Source organism: Numida meleagris, chromosome 14 (assembly GCF_002078875.1).
Source record: "Numida meleagris isolate 19003 breed g44 Domestic line chromosome 14, NumMel1.0, whole genome shotgun sequence".
Lineage (NCBI taxonomy): Eukaryota > Metazoa > Chordata > Aves > Galliformes > Numididae > Numida > Numida meleagris.
Window position 1 is genome coordinate 2,340,354 of NC_034422.1, and position 15,598 is coordinate 2,355,951.

The window sequence follows — 15,598 nt, forward strand, 5'->3', positions numbered from 1 at the left end:
TCTCTTTTTCTTTTTCCTCTCTCTTTCCTCTGTTCGTTTGTTTGTTTTGATGCTTGCCAGAGCTTCTGAGGATTCTTGAGGCTTTGTGGTTTTTTCAGCCCGCTGCGTTATTGTTTCGTGGCACTTCTTCACCTAATTTTGCAGAAGAATGTTCCATTATTTTATTTTTTAATCTTTGCCTTTTCCCCTTGACCCCAGTGGGTGGTTCAGTGTTCCACAAGCAGTAAATTCTCCTTTGAATGTGATCCTTGCCCCAGTCCTCCTAAAACAGAAGGAAATAGAGAGATGCTGACAGTCATTGCACACCCGCAGGACTGGGACCCCCAGCAAAGAAACCTTTAGAACTGCCTCTGAGGTCACTGATGTGAGCAGGACCAGAGGGTGCAAAGCTCCTTCCAAACTAAATAGTGTAATAATTCTGGGAAAGATGAACAAGCCCCATAGCAGGGAAGGGGTGAGGCAGCGCTGCTCGTGCAGAATTACCAGTCAGCCTCGTCCAGGGGATGCTATTTCTGGAAATGATAAAAACTTGCCATTAGATGAGCTATGTATCATGCTGTTTGCTAAGATCTTAAGCCTTGCAGAGCTTTCCTTCATCCAAGGTGTATTTTCCTTGGCAAAAATATGTTTATCAGGTTTTTTTTTCTTCTGCTGAGGATGGATGTCGTGGGTAAGTAAAGGATGTGATGCTCTGCACTGCTGACATTCATCAAATTAAAGCTGTAATCAGTACAGTATGTCTTGACCATAATATTAATATGGCTAAAACATTAAATGCTGTCATGTTCAAAGCCTAACACCTGTTTTGTATCAGCATCTGGATAGTTATTTCATTTTTCATTCTAACAGAATATTCTTTGATGAAATCCATAACTGAGTTGTAATTTTCAGCTCCTAACCCTTCATAAATCCCAGAATACGATTCAAAAAGCCTACTTGTAGATCTTAGATAAGTTTCTCCTAAATTTTGCCAGACTGTTGTGATAATGTTGGGAGCATAGGGAAGTGAATACAAAGGGTGAATCCCTTGGTATCAGTCAGATCAGGATTTTATCTGTGACTTTGGCAAGCAAGTCCTCTGCTGCTCAGAGCAAGGTGACTCCATCCTTTCTTTGTAGGTATGCTGGTCACACACCTCTGTCCCCTTCACTCCATCCTTTTTTCACTCTGCCCTTTTGCTGGGAGTCTTCAGCATGAATTCCAGCTTTCGTAGTGCTTAAAGGTGAAATGAATGGAAGTGGAAAGCCTGTGGAGCAAATGGGGGTGGTTGCTGCCTCAGTCTGTGTGTGCTGGCAGGGGGTGTGAGCCAGCCCAGCCAGAAGGGAAGAGAACATCCCTGCCCATTCTGATACAGCACAAAGCCTGCAGTGGAGTCACTGGGGGTTTCGATGTATTCCTGGGTGATTTTTTTTTCTCTCTGAGCACTTTCTGTGCCTGTCTCAGTAGTTCTCGAGCCGTTCTCAAGTGTTTAAAAATAGCACGACGTCTCTCACTCCTTCCCTCTCTCCCTCTCTTCTTGCATTTCCCATCTGCAGGGGAATGGTCTGATGGATGTGTTTGTTTTCCCAGTTCTGTTATGCTGAGGAGATGGGAAGAACGGAGTGGGGAGCCTTCCTCCATGGTCACTGTTTTGTCTAGCAAGCTTTCTGTTCTCCAGGGTCAGCTCCTGTAAAAGCTAAACTACTTCTATTTTTAACTATACAAACTATAGAAAGTTGGGCAGATTGTATACAGCTGTCAGAGATTCTGCCAGTAGACAAAAGCAAGATCACTCTGTTAGCTTCTGTCAAATATTTCTGACGTGGTCCTGTTCTGCTTCTCCTCTCGTGGTGTGTGGAGCCCAGCTGTGCTCCTGCAGGCAGATCTGTGAGGCTCCCATCCCCATGTGCCATGGGTGAAGTGTGCAATGCAGAGTGGAGATCTGCTGCATGTGAGGCCAGCAGGGACTTGGCGTTCTCATCAGCCCAGACCTGACGTTTTCTTGCAGCTGGTTGGTGCTCACGGTGGTTCACATCTGGTGTATGCCAGGCAGAGGGGAGATGCTGTGCTACAAAGACACGATGTGATCCTACCGAAGGTGGGTGAGGACCATGAAGACCAAGCAAACAGCTAAGTGCTGAGGCTGCCTTAACTTTAACTGTGGCAATGGGAGAGACTTCCCTCCCATCACACTGCACGGCCTGACCGCTTATCGTGGCCTTGAAAGATGATGCAGGTTTAGCTGAGTGAATGAATGAAGTGAGCTCTTCTGTAAAACTCATCAGATGCTCACTTGTAGAGTAACCAGCCCTAGGTTTGTGCGGTATTATCTTAAGAATTCTAAAATAAATTAGAAAGCACCCAAAGTCTGATGGGTTGTCACGTTTGATATACAGATTGTCCAAACACTGCTTTCATTCAGTGTGTCACAAATCAGGCGGGACTGAGAAATAAATGACAGATGTTGGAAATAGGGGACTTTCTGCAGCAGTCTGTTGCCTGCAACCACTCTGCTGCTGCTCCCGAGCAGCATGCAGCCCGAGAGCATGGCAGTCCCCCAGCTGGGGACCCCTGCCTGGTGCTGCAGCTCTGGGACAGCGGTGAAATCACTCGAGCTCCTGTTTCGTAATGACAATACAGCAGTGGTTTATTTGAAGGCTGAGCCAGCTTTGTATCAAAGCCAAATATGTCTGGCTTGGCACCATGAGCTAGAGCTGGAGCCAAGCAGCTGGAGCAGACTGTGCGTGTATTTAAAAGAACAAAACCAGAGAGACTCTTAAGTTATCTTCTGTTTGAGGTCAATCAGAGTGCCAGAAGGCAGTGCCAGATTTTGCATCAGGCTTTCTCTGGCGTTATACCTGTGCAAGAGCCAAGCCCTGGGCTAAGGCTCAATTGTCCTCTGCTTTCTCACCTCTCCTGGCTTTCTCCTTGCAGTTTAACTGCAGGGGTTAAACCCCTGTAGAGCAGTAGCATCTTGCCCCCTCTGTCACCTCTTTTCTCTTTGGGTCCAGGTCAGGCTCTTTGAGTGCACACCTTTGCAAGGGAAGCTCCCTAGGATTTTTTGCACAGACTTGTCCTAAAGCTGTGCCTATCTGAAAGCTGCGGCGGTCACTTCTGTTGTGCAGAGGTGCAGCAAGGAGTCTTTGGCCTCAAGTTTCAGTCATATTCTGGTGAGACAAGGGTCTTCTGCTGGCTCCACTGAATATTGGCTTATAGGATAATGACCAATTATTAAGGCTGTGGCTGCACTATGTGACTGTGGTTGAACTCATGGCAGTCAGTTGCTGGCTGTCTTCTGCATCCAGCATGTGGAGAAGTGTCCTGTTCTGGCAATTGGACACTTCAAGAGCAGAGAGGGCTCTGATGTGAATGCTCCCAGGTGGGACAGTTTGCAGATGTCTGCTCAAGCACTTAAATTTGAGTGCCCCTGGAAAGGTTAGGTTTCATTCAGTGTGTGTTTCATCACTAACTAAACTCCTTTTCCTGGAATTAGAATGTGTTGAGATGGTGGATAAAAGGAATCCATTTTCTCTTGAATCCCAGAAATACTTCAGGTGTCTTTGACTGAACCATGGATGGACAATGAGAAGGAATTGTGTTGGTTCACAAGGTATTACAAACTCCAGGCACACTTTTTCTTGTCTAATTAACAACTTTGCCCATGATATTAAATTCTCGTGTGCTTATAGCATGCCACAAATAAGAAATCTGGAAACTCATTTTCAAAGCACTTTCCATTATGCAAGTAGCAGGAGATGTACCGTAGCTTCTCAGGAAATTGGTTGGTAAATTGTTTTCTCTCTCATCTTTACTGCTGTAAGAAAAACATGTTGGCTCTAGGTCCCCATTTTTGGGGAGCTTTGTTTTCTTATCTCTGCTCCTGCCTATGAGCTTGAGTCAAGGATGCAACCCAGACAAACATTTTGACTTGCAAATAGCAGCATGAATACAGAGTAAAACTTGTTTGCTGGAGTAAATTTTTAGATATTCTGGTGGCGAGGTGAGTTGCCCCATCCAGTGGTCATTCATACTATCTCAATTCAGTGCATGTGATTGATAGAACCACTCTTCATTTTGTGCAAAATGTCTTGAGGAAATGGTCAGCTGACAGCTCATTTCTTGAATTCAGAAGGGAATTTCGCTGCAACCCAGCTAAAGGTAATTACCTCTAACCTGTTCTGAACTCTCTGAACTGCCTGTGAGATTCAGCCCTTCGAATGAGGAATCCGAGACCTTTGCATAAAATATTTGTTCAAAGTTCCTTATAAAAATGAGGGAGTGTGATTGAACTGGAGTGAAGGTGTGCTGGGTTCGGTGGCACTGCGTTTATTTAGCATCAGCTGAAGTCTTCATTCTGTGCTGCTGGTGCCCACCTCCAGCACAGACAGGCACTGGGTGGTGGTAGGGACCAACCTAGAGTTCTTGGCTGTTTCTACAAAGATGGTATGCAGGCAGAGAGGAGGAACAGTGGTAGCTGAAGGCTTGATTTCTGCACAAGAGGGAGAGATGAAGTGGCATGACTCCTGCCTCTCGCAGGTTTTCTCCCCTTTCCCAGTAAGGCAGCATGTGGTTGAGGAAGACCTGGGCTGTGCTCGTTGCACATGGAAGCATCAGCTATGCAGGTCCAGCTGCAAAGAGCCAGACACGTGGGGCAGGCTGACACAAACCCAACCCAGGTTGTTAAGTGAAAGCAGATGGCTGCTGGGAAAGGAGCAAATTGTTGCCAACAAGGACAGCCCATCTGAGCTGGAGGTAAGGAATATTCTTTAGTGGAGTTGGGATGTGATGGTCTCCTGTGACTGCCTCATGATAACACATGGAAGCTCACGGGGAGCAGGGAAGCCTTGTGCTTCAGATCCCGTGGGCAGGGCTCCCAGACTGACTCCTTTCTTGGGCAGAGCTGGACGCCAGCGAAGAGCTGCAGGAGCAAAGCTTTTGTTCCATGAATTACTGCGGGGTCTGTGAGGAGCAGTTGCTACGCAGCGTGAACTGCAGGCATTCATCTTCCCAGAAACGCATTGAATAATGCAGAGCAGAGCTGCTGGGCTTCAGCCTGCACTGTGCACGTGTATGCCCTTGTATCCCAGTGAGGAGGCTCAGGGTTTTTTTTCCATCACACCATTAGATCATCTGCACAGAGATCCATCAGAGGGGCCCGGCGGGTGGCCGAGCCCACTGCTCCCATTGGGTTTGGAAGCACGCTTCACATCGCTGCCTTGCAAGGCAGATGAAAATGTCACCAGCTGTGCCTGTGGTACTTAGCAGGAGAAACACCCTTCCAAGGTTCCTGATTCTGTCAGCCATGGGGTTTTAATGTTCAGACAGATAAGCATGGGAAAATACGGGAAGAAGATGTGTGTGGGGTGGTTGTGCCTATTATCTATGCATAGGCAGTGTTGTATGTATTATCTGTGTTTGTTTAGCAGAAGTAAGATGGGCATTAATATTCTGTTTCAGTCTTAATTAGTGGCTGATAAAAGCACAGGTGATAGTTAACAGTCTTGACAGAGTAATTTATCTAAAATTTCCTAATAATATGGTTACTGCAGTCTCGGAAGGGCTGCTTTAATGACTTTCACACACTCAAGACTTGATACCAACAATATCCAATATGCTGGTTGCTTAGGAGACAAAATTAAACAAAGCCTAACACATTTATTTCTTCCCTTCTTTACTGCACAGAGGATTATCCCACCGCCATATTTTTCTCTATTAAATGTCTAAGCTTCAGGTGTTTATAAGAATGAAAAAAAGTCCCTAACAATCCAGATCCCCTATTAAATCAGCAGATGGTTCCTAGAGCCAAATTAGGGACCTGTGATAGAACAATAAAAGCTCTGCTTTCAACGGTGCACATGTTCGGAGTTGGCAGTGTTAAATGAGACCTCCGTGCAATGTGCTCTGAGAAATAGCCTCACTGGCTTTGACCTCTTCCTTTGTATAATTCAACACCGTGTCATCAATCGCAATTGCACAGACGTCTTTGCAATTTAGCAGACCTTGTATGGACTGACTTTCCCAATATTTATTTAAGATGAACTGTATAAACGTGTTATTACTAGCCTGCCAGAGTAAGGGAGATAAGAGTGTTTGCACTGGGCTTCACGCAGTGCAGCACCTGGGCAAGGTGCACCGAGCACGTTCCTCGCAAATGTTCCTGTTGTTTCAGGGGCTGCTTCCCATCCTGCTGAACGCAAAAGTCCAACTCACCCTGGCTTAGGGCAGGGCACGTTTGGCCTGGGTTATGCGAGGCTCTGAGCTTAGTCTTCGCGAGTTATTAAAGTGAGATTGTTTTTAAAAAGTCTCTGAATTCACCTGAGAAATGCAGCCAGCAGAATAGGGCTGCAGTGGGATCTGACCGATCCCAGCTGTACGTCTGTACAACCCCACGGACTGCACCAAGCCTTAGTCTTGCTTTTCTCTGGCTGATACGATACCGTGATGTGGTCCCTTTGCAGCATCAGCACAGCGGTCTGAACTCCCTCTGGAAAACGCTCTGTAATGGAGAAATACTGTCCCTGAACAGTTGGTCCTCAGCCAAAAGGCTGCCCAGTGTGGGTTCCCCCTTCTTGGGAAATAACTGCAGTAAGGAAAGTGGGTGTCTGCTGGGGAGTCAGTAATGCTGCCAACAGGAGCTTCCTGCTCCAGGGCAGGGAAAGCACCCGGTGTCTGCAGCCTGGGTGCCTTGAACAAAGGAGTGATCGCCACTGCTTTATCAGTACTTGTTATTTGTTGAGACTGATGGAGGAGTCTTGGAGTTTCCAATCCTCAGCTGCCTGTAGAGAATGACAGACTACCTCCACCTTGTTTCTTACAGGTGATTGTAGCAAAATGTCTCTTTCTTTCCTCCTGCACGGAAAGCCTGGGGTAGGGAGGAGTAAGGAAAAAGCCCTGGAGCTGATGGTAGCTGATGTTTGGGCACTATTTCATGTTTCATTGAGTTTTTCTTTTCATTCCTTGCTCTCTCTCCCTCCCTACAGTATCTCTGCATTGATTTTTCACTCTGCCTGTTTATAAATGTTTATAAAGCATTTAGGGAGCCTAGGGAAGACAAGATCTCTAAGTACTTAGTGCAGGAAGAACTTTAACACTGGGCTGCTAAATTGTCACTGACACAGAGCAGTATTTCACACAGGGCCAAGTCCTGCTCCTGCAATATGATGCTGCTTGGCTGGGAGGGTTAAGGCTGGAAAACTCCTCCTGCCCCGCGTCAGGATGCTTATCACAAGGCACTGATCTCTAGATGCCAGTTTCTTTGCACTCTGCTTTGTGTTTTTTTTTTTTTTTCTCTTTTCCCCTTTTCTATCCTTTTCTTAAATGTATCAAATGGAGCACCTTTGAGAGCACAGAGGCTTGACCGGTCCTCTCTTCCCCACCCCTTTTCACACAGCTTCATCCAATCCTTCCCACACAGCCCAGCAGCCAGTTAGTAGGTGCTGCTGCTCCGGCACCCTGGCCCTTTCTGGTTGGGGACTTCAGTGGGGAAGAGGTAAGGAGGACAGCTGGAAGCCCACGGTGCAGCTGAGCAGGGTAAAGATGTGCAGGTTGGCACCCTGGGAGCCCCGGCTCCTCCTGTTGCTCCAAAACATCTGCAGCGTGGTTCCTTGTGAGGGAAGCACAGAGCTGGGTGAGTTGTGGTGGAAGGGGCGAGGTACCATTGGCATGCTTTGAAGCCAAGCCAGTGTAATGCTTTAGGGTGGAGATCTTAACGAGGTGGGAAGCTTAACTGAAGTCTGCAACAGTTTCCTTCTGTTGCTGAATGTTGTGTGTTCATTTTTTTCAGATTACAGACTGTTTAGTTTTAGCCAAGGGCGACCTGTCTAGCTTCTGCTGCTCCCTCCGAGGGACTGCTGTGAAGCTGAAGTCTGTGTTTTGTTGGAGCCTTGCGTACTGAAGGCATGCAGATAATGACAGGAGCAGCAGCTTTTGAGCCACAGTGGGTGGCTGTTCTGAATGTGCCCATCAGCATCCCACGGGGAAGATAGAGGAGTTAGTGTCTTTGCTGAAGTAGTTTTCCAGGAGAAGCTCTTCTTCTGCTGAAGCTGAAATGTTTCGCAGGAAGGTGTCTATTTCAAAGACGTTTTGGCAGAAAAGTTTGGAAACGAATGCTTGTTTTGACTCCTTTGTTTTGTTGAAGCTGTTTTTTCAGTGTTTCAGTAAAGTGGTTTCTTGTTTCTAGGCAGAAGCGTTTTGAAACTTCTGTTCTGCAGGACGACTCGAGGTTTTGAGCTTTGGTTCTAATTTTGGGTAGCAGCAACTGTGACACGTCAGCATTCCCTGTAGGTTTAGGACTCCATTTTCCATCCAGATCCAGGTAGAACACAGTCTTTTTTTGTAAGCCCCATTTGTAATTGTTTCTCCTTTCATCTCTGTAGGTCTTTTAGTTTGTGAAGATGTTTGCTAGCGTCCTGCTTGATTTCTGTAGGGTGAAGAACTCCATCCAAGACTAGGCAGCAGGGACAGGTACCATGTGCCTGAGAGAGTTTATGCTCTAAACAGATGAGGCCGACTCCTTTCCACACTATTATCTTGGAAAGGAGACATCTGTGTGGGTGGGGACTGGACACAGTGGGCAGGATCTGGGCCCCATCTGCCTGGATTTGGGGAGGTCCAGGACAATTTCCTGAGTCTCACGGCTGTTTTCTCATGGCAGCTTCCATATCGTCACTGTGGAGAAGTCCCCCTTGTCCTGCGTGCCTTAAAATGGTGGAAATAAAGAGTGTTGGTATTCGGGCAGGTGGGATTTGGGAAGCCCTGATAGAAGGAGGCAGGAAGGGGACTGCAGTCCCTGGGGCTGCTTGCTGTGCTGCGGGTCCCACGGGGCAGGACGCGGTGCCTTAGAGAGCCCAGGTGCTCCTCAGACCGTCACGACTTTCTGCTGAACCAACGAAGATCAGAATTATTTTGATTTAGATAATCCCGAACTTGAAAACAGCTCGACTTACACAGTCAATAAAACAAAACTGTCTCTTCAGCAGTGCACTGACAAGGCTTTGAAGAAAGACACACAGAGAAGCTCTCCACTAATATTAAACTGATTTGGCCATTTTTATTCTATAAAGGAGGCTGGTTATGAGATTTAAAAAGACTCATATATCATGCTGCCTCATTAATTTTCCATTTGGGCTCAGCTGTCAGAGGATACCATATTAAACTGCTGCCTGGAGTAGTCTTCGGTGGCAGAGAAATGATGTTTGATACCCTTTGCATTTCACACAGTCCGTATAAAAGGTCTCCTTGATTTGCCATCCCTATTATTTTCTGTCAGAGAACCCTACACGGCCTCTCCAAAATAATATCACCTCTCCAAAACCTTGAAGGTCTATTTGTGGTTTCCATGGTGACAAAATGACCCATAATATTCTTTGACTACTTCAGTAAATGAAGAACACAACCGGGCCTTTGAAGAATAATAGATTTTTTTTTTTCCTTAAGAAAAGACATACTTGTGAGCTCAAAAAGGGAAAAAAATGGGATGAAAAAGATATTAAGGGAAGAGATTTGGCTTGTAACTCAAAGGGCTTTGTGTCAGCGAGTGCGGCAGACAGCACTTGTTGAAAAATAGACCTTGAGCCATCTGGTACCAAAACAGAAGCGGGATATAGCCCTTGTGATGAGTGAGATGAAGGAGCTTTTGCTGTAACTCATTTTTACAATAGCTGTGCTACTTAATTCTGAATTCGGTGACACACGGGGCCGGGCTCTGCAGGTGCAAGTGTGTGGTTAAAACATTTTCTTCCAGGAGCTGTGCAAACCATGCTCTGTGCTGTGTAGGAGGGAGGATGGGATTTTCCAGCAGAGCTGGCCTGGGAGAGAAGTGGGTGGGAAGGAAACAGCGAGGCTTTTCTCAGGGTATTTGCTGGGCTTTGTGGAAGAGCTGGTTTTCCACTTGTAGCTCTGCTAATGATCTGCTGTGTTGCATGGAGGGCACTGAGCAGGGTGTGCTGTATGGAGCCCTGCTGCTCCGCTCCCTGCAATGGGACTGGCCGAGCTGTAGCCCCTCCAAGGTAGGAGCCATCCCCTGCCGTGTGCTGAACAACAAGCCCCGTGCCTCCTGGTTGCTTTGCTTTATCCCAGTAAGGGATTTTGCAAACTGCTTAGCCTTGGGAGAGCAGCTGCCCCAGGAGCATTGCAGCAAGCTCTGCAAACAGGCTTTAAACAAGACCTCATCTTACAGGAGAGGAAACGGAGACAGAAAGCAAATAGCAGAGCTCACCAGAGCACTGCAGTCTTTGTCGGGTAGGTGGGGTGGAGAATTCTGAGCTGCTGGTTTATCCCAGAGGTGCTTTGGGATAATGATATTTCCTTAGATGAGCTATGATTCAGTATTTAGCACGTTTCCAGCAGGTCCAGTGTTGCTGTCTGTGGTTGTAAGCCCCACCGTGTTTTGTGGAGCCAACTGGGCAGCAGTTTGGTCAGAAACCTGCAGGAAGAACTGTCAAAACATCTCAAAGTGACAAATGTGAGACTGCTGGACTGCAGCCGCAGGAGGTGGTTCAGGTTAGCGCGGGGAGGGGAAATCCATGCTGTGAATGATCCAAGCATTGAGGGGGCTGCACCACTGAGCAGCAAAAGGCAGGCTGCTCCCAGAGCCTGTCGGTGATTCCTGCTGCTGGACTCAGTGAATATTTCTTGTGCCGTTTCTGGCCCAAGAATATCTGGGTGTATTTTAGCACTTTGCCTCCCAATCTTGATGAAAAAGGAAAGCAAAAAGATGACTAAAATGTGAAATTTAATTCCGGGATGTCCCGGTGGTTCACAGATGTCTGAGAAATGACTTCAGCAGCCATGTTCACCAACAGCCTTGACCAGTCTTGCTCGGCTCCTCTGTCGCTGTGCATGCCATTGGCAGGGATGATCCAAGTCTCTGCTGCTTCCCCTGCAGAGTGGACTTAGCCCTTCAGAGCCCGACTCCGGTTTCCTCTTAGAATCATGGTCGGCTTCCTCTGGGAGCGGCCTTTGCCTGCCCGCAGCCCGCCTTCATCCTGTTAGCGGGCCTGCAGAGAGTTACTCAGTTAAACATCATAAATCCCACTATAAATGATTACACAGGGCTTTTCACTAACAATCTTCTGTGGGGATATCGAGCTTGATAGAGGCATAAATCATTTAAAGAACATCTGCTTAATGAGGGGTAACCTGGAACTGCTTCCCTGAGCCTGAGCGTACCAAGGGGAAAAACCTCAGGCAGCTGAACGACCTCAGGCAGCGCCTGCTGGGTGTGAGCGGCTGCCTTCTGCTGCCACGTCCAGGCCTTGCTGCAGCCTGAGCTTCCCGTTGTCAGTCAGAGTTCAGCTAACCTGTGACTGTGAGCATCCGAAAGATACTGACTATCAAACAGGCTGAGAAGGATCAGTGGATGAGGAGTAACAAAGGGAAGGTTTTTCCATTTAAAATCACAGGGTCACGAGGAAAGCTGTAAATAAACAGCAGTATTCACGGAATGCCACTGAGTTCCTCGAGAAACCCAGGTTTGACTTCTCAGTGCTTATCGCAAGTCTCTCTGTTGCAGTTTCAGTCTGCTACTCCCCGGTGATAGATTTCGCAAACAGAAATAGGAGCAGGGTAATATTTTAAATGTGAGCTCTTGTCACAGAGCACTGACCATGAGATTTCAGGAAATTCACCGTCTCTCTATAAATAACCTTGTTGTGTATGTGGCTTGTTCATCACCTTATGGTGGGGTCATTGCTGGGCGTTCCTTCCCTCTTTGACCTGCAGAGACAGTGCCCTGCGTCTTGCTGCTGTGATTAGAACTGAGGCAGGGAGGTCAAGAATAGTTCAGTCTCTTCCTTGTGCCGTTGAGGATGAAGTCAATAGGAAGTAAATATTATTGACTGCTTTTTTCATTCAAAAATCAAGATTCATTGAGGTGAATCTGAGGTCAGTAGAAGCTCTCAAGAGGGGAGGGTACCAATAAATCATGACACTGAGTAAAATAATATTTGTAATGCAGCTAATTTGGGGTATTGAACACTGTTCAATCTAGTGATTTTCTTTTTGTTTGTTTGCTTTTTGTTGTCCTGTAAGCCAGATTGGTAGGATGTACCGTTCTGAAGACTTTTAGTCTTAATTATCCCAGCTATAAAATCTTACTACAGTGGATTGAGTTAAACCCTGGTGTAAAGATAATCTGCTGTAATTTAAGTTGGAAGAAATCTTTGGAGTGTACATAGTCCAGCCCCTGCTTGGAGCATGACCAGCTTTGAATGGAAATTCAGTGTTCTTCTGATCCCAACCAAGGATTTTTTGAATCTCTCTTTTACTCTTTGGCCTAATGAAGCAATCCAGACAATGTGTGTGAGTCAAAGGACGGGATCAGTTTTTAAAGAAACAAATCTGCCTTTGGCTTGTCATTACTCTTTAGCTTCAGAGGTAGAATGAGTGCGTGGCCAATAAAACGGCGATGAAGCGAGATGGCTGGTACTTCTGAGGGAAACAAGTGAAAACCAAGTTTATTATGTATATTTGTACTGTGCGTGGGGCAGTTCAAGTCTCCTGTTTGAGGAGCATGGGATTGTGGAATGCCTCCTTCAGGGTCATAAAATCTATGAGAAGATAGCATAGTGCGTTAGCTTCATGGTGGGTTAGCTTCCAGCTGGCGGGGGTTCTCCTGCCCTGCAGAGCAGCACGAGCCTGTGATTGCTGACTTTTCTGAGGACTGGAGGCAGTAGTTTGAAGGTGCCTTGTGTTCAAGAAGAGCTAGGGATCCTCTTTTTGCAATCATGCCACCTTAGTGTGTTGCTAGTGAGGCAATCTAAGCTCAGTAGGCTATAAAAGAGTTACCACCTTCAGATCAAGGGTAACTTTCTGTGCGTCTTCATGGAGGGTGGTTACAGTCTGGCTGTAAAGCACAGATTACCGTGGGGAGTTCTTCTATCCACTTGTAAATGATCCAGCTCGGATGCTAAAAGCAATGTGGCTGAACTTACACAGAGTTCAGGTAGGGTTAATTACTCTTGATAGATGTATTTGCCTGTGTAGAGCTCTTTCTCTACTTGCGTTAAATCTTAACGGGGAGTAATTGAGTTTTCTTTATGGCATTACATTATGCCACGTAGGTGTAAGCAAGCGAGGCATGTTTACTAGGAGTTAAGATGTGTTTTTGAGCAAGGGGGCACAAACAGAGATTAGAGGAGAGGTACAATCCTTGTCAGGTGTGAGTTTTTTTTATAGCACCTCCTTTCCTTAATTGAGTAATAAAATATGATTTAGATAATATCAGTAAAGATTTCACAATTTTTTTTTTTTGGCAGTGTTTCCTTTTTTCCTATGTGCGTGTACACAGCCTTGAGCAATGTGGCTGTGATCTGTGGTTGAGAGCTGTGTACCTGCTCTCATCCAAACCAGAGTAATTTGATTAGATTGTCAGCTGGTCGAAATTGCTGATCCTTCTCTTGGAGTCAGTGGAGTTGTGCCAGACCATGCCAGCTGGGAACGTGACCATCATTTTTTACTCGATCACATTTCTAACCCTTGCCACACTTTTAAATTCCTGAGCTGGAGCCAGCCATTGCGATAGCTGCAGGGGAGGATTTTCAGCAGCATCCAGCCTTGGCCTAGCTCTGCTCCCTCTGCAGTCGGGATATTTGTTGTGTGGCTGCATCCAGAGTCAGATGGGCTGGATACAGTCAGGCTGTGCTGTAACACTGAGCAACAAGCCCTTCGCTGAAGTGTATCAGTTTCAGTCCACGGAAACCACAGGGCTGGGATGGTTTACAGCTGCCTGAGGGTCAGGCCTCGTGTCTGCACGTTGTGCTAACAAAGGAAGGTTGGGAAATGACAGAAAAAGCCACCACCTTCACCACAAGAGTGTATTTCCTCCCCTAGCTGGAAAGAGCAGGCTGTGGCTTGGCGTCTGCTGAGGTGGCTCTCAGGAAGCTGCACAGCTCCAAAGGAGCACAGCAGTGCCCGCTGGCTGCCTTCCCACGGGCTGTGCATGGCAGCTGCTGGGGCCTTTGCTCACCACTAAGTAGTGTTTCCCCCTCCTGCAGGGGACAGCTGCCTGTTGCTGCTTTGTGTTTGTATGAGGGAAGGCTGTGCAGGCTGCTTTGAGGCTCAGAGAGCCACTCAACCCAGACTTTGCACGGAAGAACGGATGCCCAATGGTTGGCTTTTACTAGGGTTTTTGCTGCAGGATTGCCAACTCCAGAAGGAAGTGCCAGTTTCCAGGGAGGAAATAATTATCTGAAAACATCTTCCTCAAATCTGCCTCCCACTCCAGCAGCAGAGAGCATCTGAAAGGAGCTGCCAGAGCAGCAGCTGTTCCAAGTGCAGTGTTCCCCAGTGGGTTTTCCTCCCGGAGCAAGCCTGAGCCCATGGTTGGAGTTAGGGCTGGAGGAAAAGTGCGTGTGTTGCCTGACTTGCACGGTGCTCTCGCTGGCTCAGTGGAAATGATTCACTTGCCAACGTGTGTGAAGTGCTTGTCATCCCTCCTACCCACAGCATGATGTGGCTTTTACCCTTCCCCCTCCGTGCTCTTATCTTCTGCCACTTGGAGAGATGGAGTGCTCAGCGGCTGTGAGGTTTGTGTCTGGAGGGGGTGGCAGCTTGCCAGCCCCCGGCATGCTTCGTGCACTGTGAAATCGGAGTGGGTGAATTCCAGCTACTTCAGTGGAAAATGGGAGCGGTTCCTCTGCAGCCGGCGAGGGCTGCTGCCTGAGGGCACCACTGGGCTCCAAAGAGTGGAAGACTGCTTCTGGCTATGCATAACACCCCTATTCCTCTGACACTTGTGAACTGGTGTATATTTCTGGGAATCCCAGCAAGCTTAGCTGTGAATGAACTCCATTCTGTTTCACAACGTGACTCTGTGCTGTTTGTACTAGTTTAGATTTTGTTAATCCTAGAGTTTCGTGTTGTCTGTTTGTTATTTTTCCACTGCTTCAGGCTGGAGAATGGCAGCTCATTGAGGCTTTCTAAAGTCCATGCCTTACCCTGGTTTTTAAATCGTTTAATTCTGAGTGAACTGGGGCAAATGAGAAACCTCGTAAAGCCCTGAAGTAAGGGACTCATTAAAGACACTTCCTCTCTAACACTTTCTGAATTCACAAGACATCCGAAGCAGAAGTGGGCCTTGGCCTGACTCAAACAGGGTAGAGCAGACCTAGGGAAGGGCCGGGAGTCTCCTCTGCCAGAGAGGTCACCGAAGAGAAGGTGACCGAGGGCTGTAAAATCCCACCTGAAACAGGAAAACAGAGCGGGGAGCTGCCCTGTGTTGCCTCTTCCAGGGTTTGACTGAAAGGGCATCACGTGAAACCTCCAGATGGCAGATCAGAACCAAACCAGCCTCCTTCCATGTGCAGCGCAGAGCTGCGGCTCGAATGTTGTAGATGGTGCATCCTTGTGCGGCTCAAAAAGCAGTCGGATGAATCCAAGGAAGAAGTGTCCATTGAGGACTATTAAATACAAAAGATTTCATTACCGGGCCACAGCCTGGGTGCACGGCTAACGTGTTCCATCCAGCGGGGCCTTGGGGCCTGCTCCAATCAGCTCATCTAACTCCATCAGGTGTCTGTCAGACTGCTGAGCAGTGCTCCCAGGGCTAACCTACACACAGTGTCAGCAACCCACCGCTTCTGCTCCCATTGCTGCCTGCATAAAGGTCACAGATAATGAT

The 15,598-nt window shown here is 47.3% G+C and overlaps 1 protein-coding gene across 1 annotated transcript in view; it reads left to right on the forward strand.

Moving 5' to 3' along the window:
• The window catches only part of GALNT9 (polypeptide N-acetylgalactosaminyltransferase 9), a 375,903-nt gene that overhangs the window by 108,378 nt on the left and 251,927 nt on the right, over positions 1-15,598 (forward strand). The gene's annotated exons all lie outside the window — the stretch shown is intronic.